The sequence below is a fragment of the Cupressus sempervirens genome, chromosome 8, assembly GCF_028749045.1.
Source record: "Cupressus sempervirens isolate cs-2001-9-10 chromosome 8, ASM2874904v1, whole genome shotgun sequence".
NCBI lineage: Eukaryota > Viridiplantae > Streptophyta > Pinopsida > Cupressales > Cupressaceae > Cupressus > Cupressus sempervirens.
The window spans coordinates 178,750,990-178,765,928 of NC_143125.1; positions in this window are offsets into that span (position 1 = coordinate 178,750,990).

A 14,939-nucleotide genomic window follows, 5' to 3' on the forward strand; every position below is an offset into this window, starting at 1 on the left:
TAAGGTATAAAAGGTTTGACAATATTGAGAATAAGATACCTAAAGATCTATATAATAGGCTATTGAATAGGAAGAAAAGAGTTACAGAGGAAGACACAAAGTTGAGAGAGACTATGGTTAATAAATTGTGTGAAGTAAACTCTAAGGAAGATTTAGACAGAATTTTGAAGGGTATTGAACCCTTGCTAAGGAACAAAAGAAGAAAAATGCTTCTGATGGGATGAAGCTATGAGGATGTGAGGAAGGAAAGTGTGGAGGCAATCATGATATACATGACCTCAGTGCCTACAGTAGCAAAGGTGAGTGCACAGTCCAATCCCATGAGACTGGTCTATCTGAAAGCAAGCACACCTTCTAGTGATGAGGAAGAAATAGAGGAGGCACAGTAGGCACCCTCACCACCACACATTGTCTTGGGTATTGAATCCATGCAATTGGACAGTACACATATCACTATGGATGCAAAGGAGAATACTTTTGCAACATTTGGCCAATCCATTGTTGGCAATATCACAGTGTACACTAGCTCTAATGATGATGAAGAAGAGGAAAATAAGAAATGGACTGAGGAAAAGAAGAAAGAAGAGGCAAAGAGGAGAGAAGAAGAGAGGAGAAAGGAAGAGAAAAAGCACCAAGAAGAGAGAAAAAAATAAACAGAGAAGAAAGAAGAAGAAGAAGAAGAAGAAAGGAAAGAAAGAAGAAGGAAGAGGAAAGGAAGAAAGATGAATTAGACTCAAAGAAAGAAGCTAAGAAATTAGAAGAAGAGAAGAAAAAATCTTAGGAAGAGAAGAAGATTACAGAACTAAAAGCAGTTACACTAATTCCTACAGTAACTCTAGTAGAAGTAGCAGTACCGTCTAATGATGATGATGATCAGAAGGGACTGATGAGATCACTGAGAAAATTGTTTAAGAAGAAAAAATCAGTAAAGTCTTTGGAGAAGACACTAACTGAAGTCTTGGACAAAATGCAAAAGACAGTTACCACAATTGTAGCCAATCTAAACTTGCAGGTAGAGGCTAAAGAATTGGTGAAGACCTTTGATGAGTAACTCACAACCTTAGCTAAGGTAGGTTTAGCACAAGCACAAGCCAAGCATGATGCAACACTATTTGATACAGTGTGCACAAATGTGAGAAGTAATTTGAAGGCACTTGATGTAAGCATCAAGGAGTTAAGAAAACACATTGATGAAGGCAAGAAATTGTATGGACAGTGTGCACTATCATACAATTACCTAGCAGACTTTGAGAGTCAGATGCAAGTAAATTGAGTGGCCTTGATACACTCACTGCAAAACTACATCTCCCTGAGACCAATATTGGTAAATGTGGCAAAAAAGTGGAGAAGATCCATAGTGAGATCAGAGGCTTGGAGTATGACAAGGAATAGGCAACAAAAAGGTTCTCTAGTCTTAGAGAAATCTTGTCACCTAAGATCAACATTTTGCACAGGCAACTAGAGGAATGCCTTGCAGTAAAAACCTCCTATGACAAGTTTGCCTATACTGACTTGAGCGTAGTTGAAGTGCCATGCTATGAACTATGCGCAGTAATTAGTATTTCTAATATAGTGAAGAAGAATTGGAAAAGGAAGTGGATAGACTGAAGCTTGCAGATATGCAAATTGTTTTTCCCAAATATTAAATGGATCAGAAGTAGGCCGCCCAGCTTTTGTATACAGTTTTTGACACCTTTGCCATAGATGTCGAAGGGGGAGTAATACTTAAAGAAAATTGTATGTTTGTAAGTACTAAAGGGAAGAAGTAATATATGTAAGGAATTGTATATGTATATGTAAGGGGGAGTGTACCTATGTATAAATGTAAAGGAGTGATGAGGAATGTAATGATCCATCAAAGCCTGAATAAAATTGTTATGTTTTGAAGGTAATTTTGTGTATTTACTTTTATTTGTTTTTGGTTATGAATGACATCATTTTGGGACTTAGCCAATTTTCTCAAATGTTGCCATCAATGCCAAAGGGGAAGATTGTTTGCAATATGGTCAAATAGATGTCTTGAGAGTTGTCATTTATGGCAACATGTATTAAGCATTTCATTTATGCATTTAGAGTTAGAAAATTGTCAAGTGTTAGACAATTTGCAATAACAAAGAGACAAATGAGATGTGTATGGATAACACACTTCAAGTTAGCTTACGCGTAGTTGAGGAAAGATTTATGATAGCATCATGATAATGAATGCTAGTGCACAGATGTGTACGGATAGTACATCACAAGTTATAATTAGAATACCAGTATGGCCATTTGATAGAGCATAGTAGAGAATTGAGTTGTACGACTTAAGGAATTATTTTGGTAACAAAATAATTAGTAAGTCATGATGAGCTAACTTTGTGGATATTATTCCATAAGTTATTTTATATTATATCGATCGTGTGAACACATGAAGACTGACTAAGTAGAGAGTTACTAATTTGCAACATATACGTAAAGATCTTACCTTGCATAGATAAGTGAGCTAGATGTGGAAATTGTACGATATGTGAACTATTGTACAAATTGATGCAAGATTTGATGTGTGATCAGAGAAAATATAAATTATAGTAGTGAGAAGGTGTTGTGTGCATATCTATTCTTGTGAAGAACTTTATTGTATAAATGCATGTTAGGGCATTAGGCTCTTCTTGCATACATTATAATTGTTCTACCAACTCCTAATAGGGTTGAGGCTTCTAACAAGGACTCGAGACATTATATGTACTTCATAGACTCCTAACCATGTCAATATCCTTAACAAGATCATTTTGTTTAGTGATTCATCTTGTGGGTATCATCCCCACCAGGGTTTTCCCTTGGTTAGGGTTTCCCTAGTTAACAAATAATGGTGTTATGAGTTCTCTATTTGTATGGTTATATTTACTATTCAGCATTGTCGGTTTACTTTCATACGCAAGTTACAAAGTAAGTAACAATATTCAATTATGGGCAAAAGATTGTAGAATATTGATTCAACCCCCGCCCCCCCCCCCCCCCCCCCCCCCCACTCTCTCAGTATTATCTATTTCTAACAGTATTATCAGTATGTCTTTCAAATCATCAAATAAAAAGTTATACAAAACCTGAATGCTTATTCATGTAAATAGGAAAATTTGTTTCTTGATCTAAGGGGTCTTAGAGCAAGACAAGCTTGGGGTATTAAATACAACTTATGCAATAGAGATTGGCATAGAATTTGAAGGAAGGAATAAACTAGATAAAAAGATCCTAACTTTCGTTGGCATAAGCATAATTTTGATGGCTACTCAGTAGACAATAAAGGCTTCTTTGTGCTAAAGGTATAATTAGATATTGGAAAAGAGCTATGATTATGGTGGTTGGAAAATTCTTCTGTACTCATATGAATAACTACATTGAAGGCACTATTATGTGGTATGGTATTAAAACCCTTTTTAAGATGGGGTCTCAAATATGGTCATGGAAAGAGATTCTAAACTTAATATTCACATCCTTCTTAACAAAGCTTCTTGCTCTTGGAAAATCTTGAGTACTTTGGAAGATTTCAAAAGAATTTGTTGAACTCCTTTGATAGGTTCAATAGTTTCTACAACTCAAAGGGAAGTAAATAAAGAAACAAATTTTATAGCTAAGTGGGGTCTTACCTATCAGGATTGGACAATGTAATGATTTTGCGTCTAGCCCCCAGGGGTTAAAAGATATCATTTCTAATGACAGGACACTGTAAAAGGGACATTCTTATTGTTAAAATGTGTTTGAGAAGCATTCATTTTTTATCTTTGGTATTCAAATTTTAGTTGGAATAATGACCATAATTAGTAAAAGATGTATGAAGATTTAAGCATTTATGATAATTTAGATTGGAAGAAAATGGCAAGGAAAAGATGTTATGATGGAAAGGAAAATAATGGTGGGAACCTAAAAGGTGTTTGAAAATCTATAAAAAGAGCTTGGTTAATTGTGGTCATACTTATACTCTTCATTTAATAGATGACTTAAGAACGCTGGATAAAAAACATTGATAAAAATATGATTCGTTAAAAGTATAAAAAAGTGTTATTTCATGTGTAACCATGACATAAGTCAAAAAAGGAGTAATTATGTTCAGATATGGACTAATTCAAAGTTAGATTATAAATAGAATTTCCTTGAATTTTTTGTGAAGGAAATGATTATTTAAATGTTGATTAATCATCCTATCATTGGTAAACATCTTGTCTCATAAGGGTCACTAGTTGATTTTATTGGGATCCTCATTAGTTAACCCTAAGCTTGACTAACAAAGTAAAGATTAAAATTTCCATTATTTATAGTTAGAGATTGTCCTCATGTCAACGAGTTTCTTCATAACTTTACTATGTGGGATCTCTTCTAAGGTGGGCATTTTCGTGCTTCTGTTGAAACCCTAGTGCAAACTGCCTCACAATTGGCGATCTATCTACACATTCTACCCAAATGACAATCCTAGTGCGAACTACCTCACAGTCAACGATCTATCCACACATTCAAGAACTCTAGCTTTGGTACCACTTAATGAAGGGAGCTCCCCCTAATAACATAAACTCATAACAAAAACAAAGAAATAACAGCAAATGCGAGAACAAAATATGGACTTCTTATTTGCATTGCAAATGCGGTATTACAAAATTTACAAGTACAATATGCTAACCCACATGGCCGCCTTCATTACAATCATCTGCAAGACAGGCTATGAACTATCACCTAGAGTAGTCCTAGACAATATTCGGATCTTTCTTAAATAGGAAATTTTATGCCACCCGGGAAGGTTCAAAACAATGAAACTTAATACCTAGGACTGAAAAACCCTAACAAAACTTATAGCGTCAGCCAAATACATCTTTGATAATTATTTTGGATATTTCAAGTAGCCCAACTTCGGAAGGTCATAACACTTGAACCATTGCTCCCATTGGCTATTATAACCACTTTTCAAAAATGCCAGCTCGTGATCTACGAGCTCCAAACCATGCAAGCACCATTCCGTCAAGTTTTTGGACCTGATTCAGGCACTCTAAGGACTCCAACAGTGATCCTAAATATTTTTCTACAAATATTTCTACCGAAAATCTGCAATAACTTCTTTGATACTTAAGCTGGAGCAATGAGATTTTTATGGTAGGCTTATAACTCTAAAATTAACCTTCCTGTAGAAAATGAGAAAATTTTGAGCTCATATGAAAAACTTATTAAAAATAGCAAGTTCCCATAAATAGTAACCACCCTATCTACTAATCCTTATTAAAATAGAAAAGATTGAAAATAAAATGTTTTTGGGTGATGCGAGATTGCTTTTACACCCAGGATGCTCCTGCATCAAACACCTAGGGTAATTTGAGAAGTGACCCTGTCACATCTCAAATGTTTAGAGGAAAACCACAACGGTTAACCTCCTCCATTGCTAGCCAACACAATTGTCCAATATCTCCTCAATCTCCTTTGTAGCCAAACTAGCTACTGGAATACTTCACTGCGCTTCTGCAACTTCATCTTCATCACCTCATTCATAATACTCTCTCAAATCTGAAATATTAAATACTAGCTAAATATTCAATTCAGCAAGCAACTCTATTTCATAAGCATTTACATAATCATGCATATTCTCTATCTTGCATGGTCCAAACTTCTTCATTTTTAGCTTATTATATGTAACCACTAGAAAACGCTCCTTTCTCAAATGAACCATGAGTTCATTGTCAATCTGAAATTCCTTACACCTCATTTTCACATATGCCTTAGCATTATACTATGTATTCATCTTTATGATTTCCTTCCTCACCTCCTCATGGATGTTCTTCAAGTGTTTAGCAAATTCTTCTGCTTCAGCACTACTTATCTCTCCTTTATCCAACTCCCTAAATTCAGAAGTATTTATGGGACTACTCCCATATACAATCTAGAATGGTGATTTACTAGTACTCCAATTGATAGAACTATTATATGCAAATTCCACATGTGGTAAAATCATATCCCATCCTTTTGGTTTATCTCCAACCAAACATCTCAACAAGTTTCTCAAATTGTGATTCACAACTTTTGTCTGTCCATCAGTCTGTGGATGATGTAACGAATTGAACTCCAAATCTATCTTCAACTTCTTCCACAATGTACACCAGAAATACCCAATAAATTTGGTACCTCGATCTGAAACTATACTCTTTGGCAGACCATGTAGTCTTACCACTTCTTTGAAAAATAACTCTGCCACATGAACAGCATCACTAGTCTTCTTGCAAGGAATAAAATGTGTCATCTTTTAAAACTTGTCAACCACCACAAAAATAGAATCATGCTCACATTGAGTCCTTGGTAATCAAAGAACAAAATCCATACTGACATCCTCCCACGACTTCTCTAGTGAAGGTAATGGCTTATACAACCCTGTATTCTGCTTTACACATTTCGTCATCTAACATACTCTATAAAAACTTCTTCACATTTTGCTACAACTGTGGCCAGTAATAATTCTTAATAACCAAAGAAATGGTTTTATCTCTGCCAAAATGTCCAGCCAACCCTCCACTATGCTTTTCCTTGATGAGATTCTCTCTCATTGAACTTCTGGGAATGCACAATTGGCTTCCTTTAAACAACATACTATCTTAGATCATGAAATCCAACCACTTTGTCCTATCTAGTGTAACAAGCTTTGTACAAGCCTTCCATGCTTTACCAAAATCAGGATCATCTGGATACAAAGTTCTAAATTCCTTGAACCCAACCACCTCTATCTGCATTTATGTCAGTATAAGTTGTCTTCTACTAAGAGAATCTACAACTTTCTAAGACTTCCCACTCCTATGTTTCAAAACAAATGTATAACTTTGCAAAAACTCAACCCACTTCAAATCTCTTTGGTTCAATTTTCCTTGACTATTTAAATATTGCAAAGTTTGATGAGCAGTATACAAAAAAAACTCCTTAGGAAGAAGATAGTGTCTCCACTTCTTCAATACTTGAACTATAGCATAAAATTCATGATCATAAATAGAATATTTTCTTTTTCCATCATTCAAATTCTCACTAAAATAAAAAAACAGGTCTACCTTCTTGGCTCATAACAGCTCCTATTGCAGTACCACTAGCATCACAATCTACTTGAAACACCTTCTTAAAATCAGGAAGTGCTAAAACAAACTGCTTAGTAACTATTTGTTTCAATAGAATAAAACTCTTATATGCTCCTATAGTCCACGTAAATTCTTTCCTATCCCATCTCATTGTTTCAGTCAAGTGCCCACAAAGATGGCTAAAACCTCTTATGAACTTTTTGTAAAAACTAGCCAATCCATGAAAAGATCTTACCTATGTTGCACTCCTTAGAATAGGCCATTCAAGAATAACCTTCACTTTCTTTGGATCCATTTTTAGACCTTCCGTTGAGACTACAAATCCCAAGTACACCACATCCTTCTTTACAAAATTGCACTTCTTCAAGTTTATTAGCAACTTTTCTTCCCTCAACTTATCAAACACCTTATGAATATGGATCAAATGCTCCTCCAATGTCTTACTAAAGATCAAAATGTCATTTAGGTAAATAATGACAAATTTACCCAGAAACTCTTTCAGTACCTCATTCATGAGCCTCATGAATGTGCTTGGTGCATTGGTTAAACCAAAAGGCATGACTAACCATTCATACAGTCCTTTTGTCTTGAAAGAAGTCTTCAACTCATCGCCTTCTCTGATATGAATCTGCTGGTACTTACTCTTCAGATCTATCTTTGTGAAATATTCAGCTCAACTCAAATAGTCCATAATATCATCCATCCTTGGCAATGGAAATTTGTACTTGATTATGATTTTGTTGATAGCGTGAGAATATGTGCACATCGTCCATTCTCCATTCTTCTTTGGTTCTAATACTATTGATATAGCACATGGACTCAGACTCTCTCAAATCAACCCCTTCTACAATAACTTATGAACTTGTCTATTCAACTCTTCACTTTCTGCTAGTGTCATTCTATGTGCTTCTTTGTTTGGAAAACTGGCTCCTAGGACCAAATCTGTCTAGTAACTAATCATCCTCATTGGGGGGCAATCCATCAGGTACATTATCTGATACTATATCAAAAACTCTCCAAACATATATGCAACTTTTACAGGTACCTTTTCTACTTCTTTACTATCTTTTGGAATTATAACAAAACGCATATACTCATGTTTCATACCTTTGAGGAACTCTTTTCCATCAACAATAGATATTCTGGCAGCACTACATATCTTTTATTCTTTCTCCTTCAACGGCTTAACCTTATGTTTTACTCCATCATTGGTCAAAGTGTAGGTATTTTCTCGCTAGTCGTGTACAACATGCCTATCAAACTACCATAGCCTACCCAGCAACATATGACATATGTCCGTAGGTATGATATCACATAGTACCTTATCCTGGTAGCTTCTAATCTTTAACTTCATTGAGCACTACTCATTGACCATGACCTTGTGGTCATCTTGCACCCAAGCAATACGGTATGGACATGGGTGTTTTTGTCTCTTCAGCTTCAACTTTGTGACCATCATTTCTAACACTAGATTGTCACTACTTCCACCATCAATGATCACATAACAACACTTATCTTCACATCTACACCTTGTGTGAAACAAGCTCCTTCTTTGATCAAGTTCATTCTCACCACTCAACAAGACTCTATTGTTAACTAGGCCTCCTCCTCTTTCAGCATCGTTAAAATGTGAGGATCTAGCATCTTCATCAACATGTGCAACTCTAGCCTAGCCTTTCGTTCTTCGACTTTTCCTTCCTTGGCACTGGGAACATTCAAATCCTTTATGCCCTTCTTCTCCACAATGAAAACATTTCCCACAAAAGCCTCATCTTCCAAATCCTTGTCCTATGTCTCTTCCTCTTTGATCTCTATTATTTTGATCATGAAAAAGATTGGAATTGTTTACCCTCTGGTTCTGACTGCTACTTCTAGCCTCATTCTTGTTCTTCTAATCATCATTTCAACCTCCATAAGATCATCTGCTAGATCTTCCACCACAATCTCTTCCACTATTCTTGTTATCAAACTTATTGCTTAGTGTTTCCTCAGCTCTTAGGGAAAACTGGCATGCCTCCTCAATATTCTTCATTCAAACTAGACTCAGCTCGTCCTGAATGCTTGGCCTTAACCCATTAAGATAAAAGGCGACTTTCTCATTATCAACTTCTGCATGGCTAGTTTTAATGAGAACTCGGTAGAACTCTTTGCTATACTCCTAAACAGATTTTCTCACTTGCTTCATCCCTTGCATCTTCTTCAACAAATCAAGCTCATAATCCACAGAAATGAACTGTCACTTCAGTTTAGCTATCATCTAATCCCATCTAGTGATTTTGTCTTTTCCCTTTCTATTTCACTCCAATTGAACCTCTTGTCACCAGATCTTTGCATGTCCCTTGGTTTTGCCTTTGCAAAAATGACCCTATCTGGATCCTCAATATCTTCATACTCAAAGTACTCCTTCAGTTCATTGATTCAATCGATCAGCTCTTTTGGGCTAAGATTTCCTGAAAATGTGGAAACCTCAAACTTAGGTTTTTTTCCAATCTTGGAGATGGGCCGAAAAAGCCTTTCTTCCTTTGGGTTTAGAACTACCTCTGCATCGGCATTTTCGTCTACTTCGTCCTCATCCTCGCTTTCATCTCTTACAGGAACATTTATTCCTCTACGCATTTGTTCTTCCAATGCTTGCATTTGTCTTTGGAGGGCTCTAAAATCCTCAAGTGTAACACCTACAGCTCTTCTGCCATGCTCCCGTCGTGAAGGCATTTTTCGTGCTCCCGATGAAACCATAGTGCACACTACCTCACAATTGGCAATCTGTCTACATGCTCAGCCCAAACCACGATCCTGGTGCAAATTGCCTCATAGTTGGTGATCTATCCACACATTCAAGAACTCTAGCTCTGGTACCACTTGATGAAGGCAGCTCCTCTTAACACCATAAACTCATAACATAAACAAAGAAACAATGGCAAATGTGAGAACAAAATATGGATTTCTTATTTGCAACTCAAATGCGGGGATACAAAATTCACAAGTACAATATGCTAACCCATATGGGTGCCTTCATTACAATCATCTACAAGACAAGTTGTGAACCTATCACCCAAAGTTGTCCTAGACAATGTTCGAGCCTTTCTTAAATAGGCAACTTTATGCCACCTGGGAAGGTTCTAAACAGTGAAACTTCACACGTAGGGCCAACAGACCCTAAAAATACATATAGAGTCGGCCAAATACATCTTTCACAATTATTTTAGATATTTCAAATAACCCAACTTTGGAAGGTCATAACTCTCAAGTCGTTGCTCTGATTGGCTCTTATAACCACTTTTTGAAAACGCCAGCTTCTGATCTACAAGCTCGAAATTGTGCAAGTGCCCTTTTGTTGAGTTTCTAGACCTCATCTGAACACTAAGGCCTCCAATAGTGAACCTAAAGATTTTTCTACAAATGTTTCCACCGAAAATCCACAATAACTTCTTTGATACTTAAGCTAGAGCAATGAGATTTTAATAGTAGGCTTATAACTCTAAAATTAACATTCCTGTGGAAAATGAAAACATTCTGAGCTCATATGACAAACTTACTAAAAATAGCAAGTTCCCATAAATAGTGACCACCCTATCTACTAGTCCTTATTAAAATAGAAAAGATTGAAAATAAAATATTTTTGAGTGATGCAAGATTGCTCTTACATCGAGGATGCTCTTACATCAATTGGATATCACCACACCTAACAGAATGGCCTTGGCTAAAAAATCTTCTCTATCAAAGAAAGAAATACCAACAATAAAGGAAAAATTTACATTAAAATAGACTAGGATGACTCAATGGATGAGGAGTCAAAATAGACTAAAACGAGGACCCACTATGAGGAAAGGAAGCGGAGGGTAGTTTGGGGGAAATACAATTCTCTAGAATAAAATACAAAAAGGAATAAAAAAAGTTCTAAGAAGAAGAAGTGGTCCAGAAAATGGAGAAAGAATTGAAACTTGAAGACTGTCATGACACAAACAACTTTTAGGGTGAAGAGTACATAATTTAGGAGAATAATGTTGAGGAGACTAAAAATGAAAATAAAGTGGAAATTGGGATAAACCTAGGTAAAGTACAAGATATGTATAACTCTACTTGCATGTCCCCTATTCATGTTGATGTTGGTACTAGAAAGAGAATCCATAGGCATACCAATAAAGGTCATATCAATGAAGGAAATGTGAAAGGCTAGATAAAATCTTGGCCCTAAAGGAGATGATTCCTCTTACTGGCACCTTGGTTGACCCAATTATGCGATGTCCTCTCTTTATAATTTTTTAAATGAACTCATGCAAAACAAAGTAGTGGGCATAGTCAAATGTAATAAAAAGATAAGGAAGCACCTTAAGAACTAGAAAGAAATGAAGGACTTCGAAGAAAAGGAGGATGATGATAAAAAGTGGAAGAAGGACGTGCAATGCCTCTCCAAGAATTGGGAATCTATTACTTAACTCAAATAATTTTATATTATATATTTTTATTTAAATTTTTTTTGGTATAAGTTATGTATTAGTGATGGTTATACTATTGATACTTTTCCATTTATTTATCCCACTATCTAGATATAGGGAAATACAAACGTTAGCTTTGGTAGCGATAATATTCACTTTTGTAGTGATAGAAATAGTTTTAAATGTTTATTAGTTAGGTGAATATTAACTTATGGTTTATTTTTGGTTTCTAGTGATAGTATAAAATTTGTTAGACATATGTCTTGGATTATGTTTTTTTAATATTTTACTATCGGTTAGCTCTTGGGCTTCATGCTATAATGGCATATCATTGTTATTTGGTGTCGTTGTAATGTATCTTTTTGTGTTGGATCAAGGCTCTTTCCCTCCCAAGGTAATAACAAACAAGAACATCACCAACAATGATACAAACTCCATGATCTAACCTACTAGAAAAACCATGAGAATGAAGAAAGAGAAAGAAAAGAAAGGAGTATGATTACCTTTCACAGTAAGATTTCAAGTCTTAATGTCAACCATGCAAAATATATAAATGAATAGTTTGAGTAGGTTTGTGTTCCATTCTAGCCAATTCTACCTTGAAAATTTTGTGCCTTTTAGTGACTTGTGTTGATCTATCTTATCTGTCCATATATCTATGTGTCTGAGTAATATGGGGTTTTTTTCTATCCATGCATAGTGATTCAAAATTTCTATTTGACTCCTTCTATAGGGACTAGTCTTATAAATTTTGTAATCCATGTTTAAGGATATCAAATCTATGTCAATATGTGCAAGTGTGTTGTGTCTATCAATAAAGCTACAAGTAATTTACAATATGCCATATCTATTGCCCCCCCCTTATTATGTTGGTTTATTAATTATACATCATAAGGAAGAGAATAAATGATAACTACTTCTAACAACAAAAGTATATTATTAAAACAACAAGGTATGCCATAAAATTAGCTAAGATTGTTGGCTCTTATGCTCTAAAAAATAGATAATTGTGAATGGATATGACGCTCATTGAAGAGACCTTTGAAAAAAAAGATCTTGTTAACATATACCTTCAAGAGGACTTCTTGAACAAAGATAACATGGTGAAGACAAATAGGGGAAGGAGTACAAGAATGCACCCATTTTATCCCCCTATTGCTAGGTGAAATTAAGATTCTTAATAAAGGATAACAAACTTTGAAACCTAGAGTAAAAGACATTTTTTATTATGAACATAATTTTGTAAGTAAAGAAGAAATTATGACCAAGGATATATACCTCTTTTATAACAAAGAATCCTGGACATAGATTTCCAAATATTCCTTTAATACAACTAGAAAGTGAGCCAGTTTAGTGCACGTGACGTGATCAAATAGCCACACCTATAAGAGTGTACACATTGTTAGGATCTCTTTGATACCTAATAAGTTTTCTCTGCATGTAGAACTACTAGCACGACCCCCATGTATCCACTTCTCACTTTTTCTCTAGTTGTCATACCGAATGCATAAAGGGTGTAACAAACACTATCCCCTAACCATTTGGGGTCACGGCACATGTTATAATACAACATATACATCATCCAATCAATGGAGTAGGACAAATTATGATGTGGCAAAGATTGATGTAGTCTACCTGAGAGCTCATCTATGATTGATGCCTAGAAAATACTCGATATCTCTACAGATCTTCTATATGCGTATACCTGTATGTGGCATCACTAGAAGCCCTCCAATGGGAAGAAAGAGAATATTATACACTCGGATGTGGATACCCATTCAAATCTCATACACGAACATCACACACTTTGCTATTGACTCAATGGCTATCCATGGAGGTTGGAGCCACCAAAATGGGGGTTAACTAAGGAAAAACCTTAAATAGCCACTCAAAAACATCCCATTCCCAAATCTTAGCAGATCTCAAAAGACAAAATAGAGTGCAGATTCAAATAGTCTTTTTGCAAAAATTTGGAGGCTCAAGTCTTATTTTTTACTGGACACTATTGAGAAGAGGCATAGTTTGGCCCCACAAAATCAACCCTGTCAGTCTAGATCCACCTTGCTAGTCCAATTCAAACTTGATAGAGAGCCATGAGATTTATGAGTTTCACAAATTTGACAATTTCAGGTTTAGATCTAGATCAATTTGCTGACTAAAGTACCACAATGAGAGAATTTAAATTCCACCATTTGTCATCTTCTAAGATATGTACCTTATTTTCTTTCATCAATTTAGTAATTTACATTTCATATTTATTGTTCCATAAATTTTCTCGCATTTAGAAGTAATTTACTTTTATAACTATTAGGATCTCAATGATTTGGGCTTTCTTTCATCGATAGCCATAGCCATTAGATCTTGGTTTGTGTTAGTGCTCTGATATGACTTGGACTTCATTTACCTACTAAGATCTAATAATCTTGGGGTTTGATGAGAAGGAATCCTTCTCCTTGATCTCATCCTATTGAGGCGTTGGGCCATGTGATGAATTTAGGTGTATTCCTTTGCTTCACATTTCAAGATACACAAATACCAAGTTTGATTCCTTGGAAAAATATATGAAGTTTTAACTATACATATATTTTTGTTGCTTGAATATGATAAATTTCAAAGTTTTTTTTCAAATTGTAGTGGACTAGAGCAATTTTATTTATTTTTTTAAGAATCTTGAAGATATATATGAATAATTACATAAATGAGCATGAGGGAAATTTGGGTTCAAAGGCTCCATTTTCACCTTACAAACTTTCCTAGAAACTCAAGTTTTCATTTCCTTAACACTATTTGTCCTCTTTATTAGTCTTGTTTTCTCCTTGTGAAACAAACAATTATTCTAGATGAGTTGTAGTACCAAAATAAGAGAACTTTATTGTTGGAGAATGAGAAGATACCAAAATCACCCATTTTCCCCCAATTTTCTTCAAAAAAAATAGGGAATAACCAATTAACAAGATTCTTGTGCTTGGAAATAAATTTCACTAAGGTCTAGGCAAGAAAGTCTTTTCAACTAGGAAAGAAGTATGAATACAATGTGGCATGTATCCCTTTACAATTTTAATTTGGAATCAAATACAAATATTCCTCTCAATTCTAAATATTTCCATCTGCATTCTCCCATCCTTGTTTATATGTACCTAGTAGTGTATATATTGTAAGAATTTGCCTAAGGGCAAAATTCACCCAGGAACTAAGAACTCAAACACAAGCACATGGTAGACCAAAAATGTATATGATCAATTAATCAGAGTATGTCTGAATACATTGCTCTGTTCAGAATGTGATGTTCAAACACACTAGGAGTGTGTGTATATAAAGGCCTCTCAGGAAGCACCTAGAATGTCTCTAGAAACATCCAGGAGATAAGACAACTAAGCACCTTATCCAACATTCTAGATGAATGGATAAGAATGACTAAGTGTCATATGTGTGTAGA